This window comes from Alligator sinensis, unplaced genomic scaffold (genome assembly GCF_000455745.1).
Source record: "Alligator sinensis unplaced genomic scaffold, ASM45574v1 scaffold336_1, whole genome shotgun sequence".
Taxonomy (NCBI): Eukaryota; Metazoa; Chordata; order Crocodylia; family Alligatoridae; genus Alligator; species Alligator sinensis.
In genome coordinates, this window is record NW_005842917.1 from 515,269 (window position 1) to 522,059 (window position 6,791).

The 6,791-nt window shown below is 48.5% G+C and overlaps 1 long non-coding RNA gene across 3 annotated transcripts; it reads left to right on the forward strand.

Annotated features, from left to right (window-relative positions):
- The first annotated feature begins 1,049 nt into the window (after positions 1-1,049).
- Positions 1,050-5,160, forward strand: LOC106722967. 3 transcript variants are annotated; one of them, XR_003091887.1, is made up of 4 exons: positions 1,050-1,141; positions 2,776-3,071; positions 3,438-3,547; positions 3,788-5,160. It is a non-coding gene; the product is annotated as an uncharacterized LOC106722967 (long non-coding RNA). The 3 variants fall into 3 exon arrangements; XR_003091886.1 differs by having other exon boundaries at positions 3,438-3,526; XR_001358972.2 differs by having other exon boundaries at positions 3,438-3,526; positions 3,949-5,160.
- The last annotated feature ends 1,631 nt before the right edge of the window (positions 5,161-6,791 follow it).

Below are 6,791 nucleotides of genomic sequence, written 5' to 3' on the forward strand. Positions count from 1 at the left end.
AGATTGCAGGTTTTCAGTCCAAATGATGAAGATGTCATTGATATATCTTAAGTATAGCAAGAGTTTGATGGTGCAGTTCTTGAGGAAGTCTTCTTCCAGGTGGCTCATAAAAGGTTGGCATACTGTGGGGCATTTTGGTGCCCATAGCTGTTCCCATCGTCTGGAGGAAGTGTTGATTTTTAAAAGTGAAATTGGTCCTGGGGCCTGTACTGTTTAACATCTTTATCAGCGATCTGGATGTAGGTGTGGAATACACACTGTCCAAATCTGCTGATGATACCAAGGTGTGGGGCGGGGTGGGCATGCTGGAGGGGAGGGACAGAATCCAGCTAGATCTAGACAAATTACAGAAGCGGGCAGATGAGAATAGGATGGAATTCAATGCAGACAAGTGTAAGGTTCTGCATCTAGGGAGGAGAAACCAGGGACACACCTAGTTGGCCACTCCAACACTTTCACCAGAAAGTTGTCCCCAACACTCGCCAAAAACTTCCTGGATTGCCCGTGCACTGCTGTGTTGCACTCCAAGCTGATGCCAGGGTGATGGAAGTCCCCCATGAGAACTAGGCTTTAGCATTGGAAAACTTGCACTACATGGTGATTCATGATTCTCGAAGAGATGGACATTGGATTCTAATGGCTCCAGGACTAATGATAGCACCACTTTTCATGACTTTTGTATTAGTTGTATTTTTTGACATAATATATACTCAAGAAAATTAATGCACCTTCCAATAAAGTCCTCTTCTGTCTTTTCTTCTGTTTGAAGCTGAATAACACAGCTCCAGGCCTCTCGCATCTCAGGAAATGTTTTCATTTTTTTTTGGACTGGAGAAAAAAATGTGTGTTGTGTTTTATTTGAGGGGGTAGCACACTGTTTTCCCTGTGCACCACTTGCCAACAGCCTAGATCCGCTCACAGCCTGGCTTCAACCCGTGATACCTTTTTCCAACCAGCTTTCTATGGGGGTGTGTGTGTGTGTGTGTGTGTGTGTGTGTGTGTCCGGGAGACTGAGGCACTGAGATTGGATGATAATATGTGTTTGGCCCCGCCCAGGGAGAAAGAGAAAGAACTTCATGTCTGTGCGATACCAAAAGCTGTTGCAGTGTTATATGGAGCTGACATATGCTGGAGGATCTCGGTGAGTTGTTGGGCAAGGGGTGAATAGGAGGGATCCGGGCATCTGACTCCAAGTAAGGTGGCCAGGGGGCTCCCTGTAGCTCATGGATACCTCCAGTCCTCCCACCCATGACCCCTTGAGCCACCCTCTCCATTTGTGTGCCCGCAGCTCCCTCGGCCCCCAGGGTACAAAGCCAATGGTTCCTAGTTTCCCATCCTAGAAGGGGACATGGTAGCTGGGGCAGAATGAGTCACTTCCTATAGACCCCTGGGCTCCCACCCTGCAGTATTTGTGGTCCCATAGGCTACCTCTCGCTACAAAGGGGGAGAGGTCCTTTGCTCTCCATCCAGGGGAGTTCTCTTTTCCCCAGGTTTGGTCCAGCCTCAGGGTGGATGAGTTACTTTGGGATTCATGAACACCAGGAAGAGGGCAGGACACCATGCCTTGGTGGTTGGTGCCCAAGGAAGACTCAAGGAGACCCCCTCAAGTTAATTCTCCTCACTCCCCGTCCGGCACCTTCCCCCCACCCCCATTGCGGGGAGTGACGTAGCAGCTGCCTCAGGAGGATTTGCGAACTGGAAATGACTCAGCGCCTTCATTGAACATCGAAGAGCTGCAGCCGCCGGCATCTCTCGGACTGCGGCTGCTGCAGCTGTTCAGTTCCAACCAGCAGCCCCCACTGCATCAGATCTGGGCACTCCCCCCAGCCCTGCTGGTGGCCCTCATTCCCAACCTGCAACCCTGGCACATCCACCCTGCTTGTGCCCCCCAATTGTGACCCACAGCCCCATGCTGGTGCCCCTCACTCAAAACCAGTCTCCTGCCCCATCCAGCCCTGCCAGTGACCCTTAATCCAGACCCTTGGCCACTTACCCCTCCCACCCATGAGTTCTGTTCACTCCCAACTCACAGGCCCCTGCTCTACACCCCCAGGTCTCTCTTTTTCCATGGCTGGGGCCCATACAGGGCTGGGGTTAGGGACAGTGTTTTATAGGGCCAGAGGTGGTGGAGACTTATCCTTAGGTTGGACAGAAGGAGACTGGATAGGGCTATACAGGGCAGGCACTTCCAGGTGGGAGCTATGCTGAGGGGGTATTGAGCCTCCACCCATCCATGCCCATGCACTCCTCTCCCCCATCTGGCCCTTTTCTGCATCCATACTCAAGGCTACATTCTTCCTTCCACCCCCTCCTGCAGCCTGTGCCCATTCTTCCTTTCAGTCCTATGATCTCTTCTCTGCCTGTCCACCGTCAAGTACCACATGCATACCCTGGCACACATGCTTCTCCAACTCGCCTTCCCTCCAACACACCAACCCTCCATCTCAAGCCTCACATCCTCAGACATATGCTATTGTGTCCCTTCTATTGAGTCCCAGCTCCCCCATTCCTCTCTCCTGACATGCTGGTCTCCTCAGTCATCCCCTCCCCCCCACATCCATCCATTCAAACTATCATGTTTCCCTCCCCACACATGCTATCCATCTCCACAATCTTCTCTTCGCCATACATCCTCCCTCAATTACAGTCAACGCTCCACTTAAGGCTCTCCCTCTCTCTCCACATTCAAACACCCCCTCATCAGCCCCCTTCCTATGTACATGCCTCCCTCCATCCTTAAGAGCCTTCACAGCCTTCCTCTTCCATCTTTTCTAGTTTCTCACGTCACTCGGAGCAAACACTGCAGTCAACAGAATCTTCTCGCTCACAAACATGGGTGATGGGGACCACCTGCAGGCTATTCCTCGCCATTTAGAATTGTCATCGCCACCCATGCCATTATCTGTCACAAACCTCCTGAATGAACGCAACCGACTGGGGGCCAGTGGAGAGCTGGACAATGCAACTCGGCGGTGTTTCAATCATGCCATGCAGCTCCTGAATGTCCAGTCCAACAGAATACAGGACAATACCACGCTGGTGCTTGACTATGGCATGGTCTCTGAAAAGAGGTTTGTGTCTGGGACTGGAGAAAATGAGATTGTTGTGTACTGTGGTGATGATGGCATGATCTGTCACACCATCAAAGTGGTGGGATGGAGAAGCTGGCTTGCTCAACAGCTTTCCAAGGCCTCACCAGCAATATTAGCTGTGATTCTGAATGCCTTACAGTTATGGGTGCAGCGCTCCCAAGGGGGTTACTTTTTTTTACCTGAGTGATGGAGGAGTTGCCTCTCATTTCCAGTTCCCACACCCAGCTGCTCGTACACAGAGCTATCTCATCCCCTCAATAAACAGTATAAACTAACTCTCAACCTGCTTCCTTTGTTGGGATGAGGTTCTGATATGTCACCTGTGTACTCTTCCCTCATATTTAGTCATCTACATTGTTTGAGTGAAATTAAGCATGCGCATTATACAGAACGGAGAAGGTTCTAGAAGATCATGAACGCCTCACCTTTATGAGGTAATGCCCTAATTTTCATGGGTGAGTATGTGTGGTTGGTGTCTCAGACATGGTGGGAAAGTTTGACGTGCTTGGCAAATAGTGGTTGCGTGACTTCTGAGGTACTTGAGATTTTGGTTGGTAGGCATGAGTATGAGTGTCAACTTTGTATCAGAAGGAATGACTGATGGGTATGTCTGGAAGATGATTGATCATTTCAAATGGGGTGATCTGCCCTTTAAAAAGCCTAACTGACCAGAGTTTGCGGCTCTTCGCCATCAGGGAGTTGTGTGCAGAGAGAGGAGTCTCCGTTGTTGTAGTCTCTGTGAAGGGAGTGGTCCAGCAGAGCGGTCTCTGTGACTGAAGCTTGTTTGTCATGGGCATTCAGCTTTTCATCTTCCCTTGGTCCATCATCATCAGTTATTGTGGTCATCTGTCCCTAGATCCCTAACTAGGCCGGAGTAATTGAAGAACACACTTACCTGAGACAGAGGAGCGCCAAGGAATTGGGTAAAGTATCACCTTCCCATGTGTAAGTGTGGGACAAGCTTGGGTGTTGCTAGTTGTGGGAGAAGTCCTGGGAGCAGTAGGGGTGTCTGTGTGGTTATGTTGGGAGGTGAAAATCTGTTCTTGCACATATTTGCATATAAATGCTATTATCTGTGTATAACCTTGCTAATAGTTGTACTAAATGTTGAACCATTTGTATGCTGTTCTGTGCTGATGTGTTTGATATTTGGTGTGATACCATATAGGTGTGTTATACTTACCATTTGAGTCTTTTGTTTTTCCGCTCTTTTTCCCAAAACCTATATATAAGGTTTGCTGGACACCCCACCTTTGTCATAAATTTGTCAAACTTCAATAGCAACACTTGTAAGTTATCCAGCCACCCTCTTCTTATCTGGCAGAGATGTAGTTATTTGGGTCCCACATTAATTAAAATCTCTCTGTTCTCCATATTTGGTTTAACCAGTCAACCAGTCATCATATTAATTGGCCTCAAACTCTGCCAGCCGGTAAGTGAAAAACTACAGTTTCCCACATTTTTCTCCTTTAAAGGAGAATCCATTTTTAAAGTTTGTTCATGACCCTTTCATATATTCTTATGACCCACTTTTGGGTCATGACCCATGGCTTGAGAATTTATGCTCTACAGGGTCCCAGACCCAGGCTGACAGCCTTCCCAGGAGACTTTTCTAGGAAAAACATGATTCTGTTCAATACTAGAGGAGGCCCAAGTTAAAATGTGGGGAAAGACATCAAATAGATGACCCACTCATCTCTAACTCGGAAGCCGCTGGATACTAGATGTAAAAGTGTCGTTAATTCCTTTTGAAGTCAGTGGAGAAGTTCAGGAGATGGTCTCGGAGTAGGAATGGGTGTGTGGGCCTTGTCAATAGCTGACTCAGGTCTGGAGGGAGGAATGTAACTGAACCTCTTCCCAGTCAGGAATAACGTAACTAAAGTCATGGCTGGCTCTTTCCAGCTTCTACCCTGATGGAGGCCAAAAGGAGTTTTCCCTGTGCATCTAGAACTGGCAACATTGCCTTATGCTTTCACTTTTATTTACTTTAGATGAAGCACTCGACAGTGGCAGTCAAAGTTGCGGAAGATACCTTTGGCCATTGTTAAAAAAGGTCCGTGACTCATCAATAAGGTTCATTAGTCATTTTCAAAAATATATCTATATTTTAAAAATATTTTAGATTTAATGTTTGGTCAAATCGACCAGCTTGGCGACCCTAATTCTTCAGACATAAAAAGCTACTATAATGGGCAGATCCAAGATGCTCACAAGGGGGTGGTGGGGATGGGCAATATGTATCATTATGTGGGACACATCAAATAGTACCTGTACCCAAATCCAAGGAGACCCTGAATTTAAGAAGACCTCCCCCAATCCTTAGATTCCAGACACAGAAAAGTTATAAAGTGGCTATTATTTTCCATATGTAGACTCTAATAACTGGAGGTTCAGTTCATCCCCTCCACTATTGCAGGCACTGTGGATTGGGGGGCGGTGGTAAGGGGGGCAGTGATGGAGCTGACAGTGGGGGGTACACTGTAGAGCAGGTGGTGGAGCAGGTAGAACAGGGAGTCAGAGACTCCTCTTAGTTTGAGGGTATCCTGACGCAGGGGGCAAACTAGGTGGCCTGAATCTGAGATGGCCGGCGCTGTAGTGGTGGTCTGATGTTGAGATATTCAGATCTGAAGGCTAGAGGGGGCGACCCCCTTGTTGCCCACACAGGGAGTCCAACTATGGGATTAGTGCTCCTAGAGGTAACCAAGAGGGGCACGAGTGCCATAGAAGCCCTACCTCAGTTGTGGACTTGACAAGAAGGGCAGTCTGAAGAAGAGGGGGCAGTGACAGTCTGCCACAGCCAAGAATGGGGAAGATGCCAGGACACCCAGAAAGGGAGCTGTGGGGCCAGGATCTGGGGACATAGATGAGGAAATAATAATGAGGCCGGGACTGTTCAGTTTAGAAAAGAGATGTGTGAGCAGCGACATGAGAAGGGCTTGCAGAATACCGAATGGCAAAGAGAATCACTTGAGATTTCTTATTTACCAATACGAGACCCATTGAGCAGGCTGTCAGTTTACATTTAACACCAGGATGTTCTTTTTCCCCCAGCACATCATGAAAGGGTGGGACTCATTGCCCCCAGAGGGTATTGAGAGTTCAGCCAGATTCAAACAGGAATTGGACACATCCTTGGAGGAAAGGGTTATCCGTTAGGGTTGTGCAAGGCTGCGGACCATACGTCGGATCTGGAGAAGCTTCGGCTGCTTCAGCATCTGAAGCAGCATGTGTGGATGAAAGCGCTGGCTTTGTCAGGCTTTCCGAAGCGGTTTGGAGCTTCCAAACCGCTTCAGAAAAGCTTTGGAGCTGCCTCGGAAATCTGGCCATAGGGTATAATGGGGAACCAGTAGAATATCTATAACTTTGTTGTTTTATGTTCACTTTGGATGAATTTTACCGAGGTGGTAGCCTCTGCAGAGCGCGTGAAGCCTGCCAAGTTTCAAGAATATCGGTGCAGGGGTTTAGGGGGAACTGCTCCCCAAATTCTTGAAAGCAAAACTCATGTCATGTCTATGCGTTACACCACAGGGGGTCAAAACTGCAGGGGTGGTGGCCCCTGGTGAGGCCACAAAACCTGACAAGTTTCAAGAAGATCGGTGCAGGAGTTTCGGGGGAACTGCACCTCAAGCTGTGGACAAGCAAAACTTGTGACATGGGTGACACTGTGTGTTAAGGCACAGCAGGGTGAAAGCTGCAGGG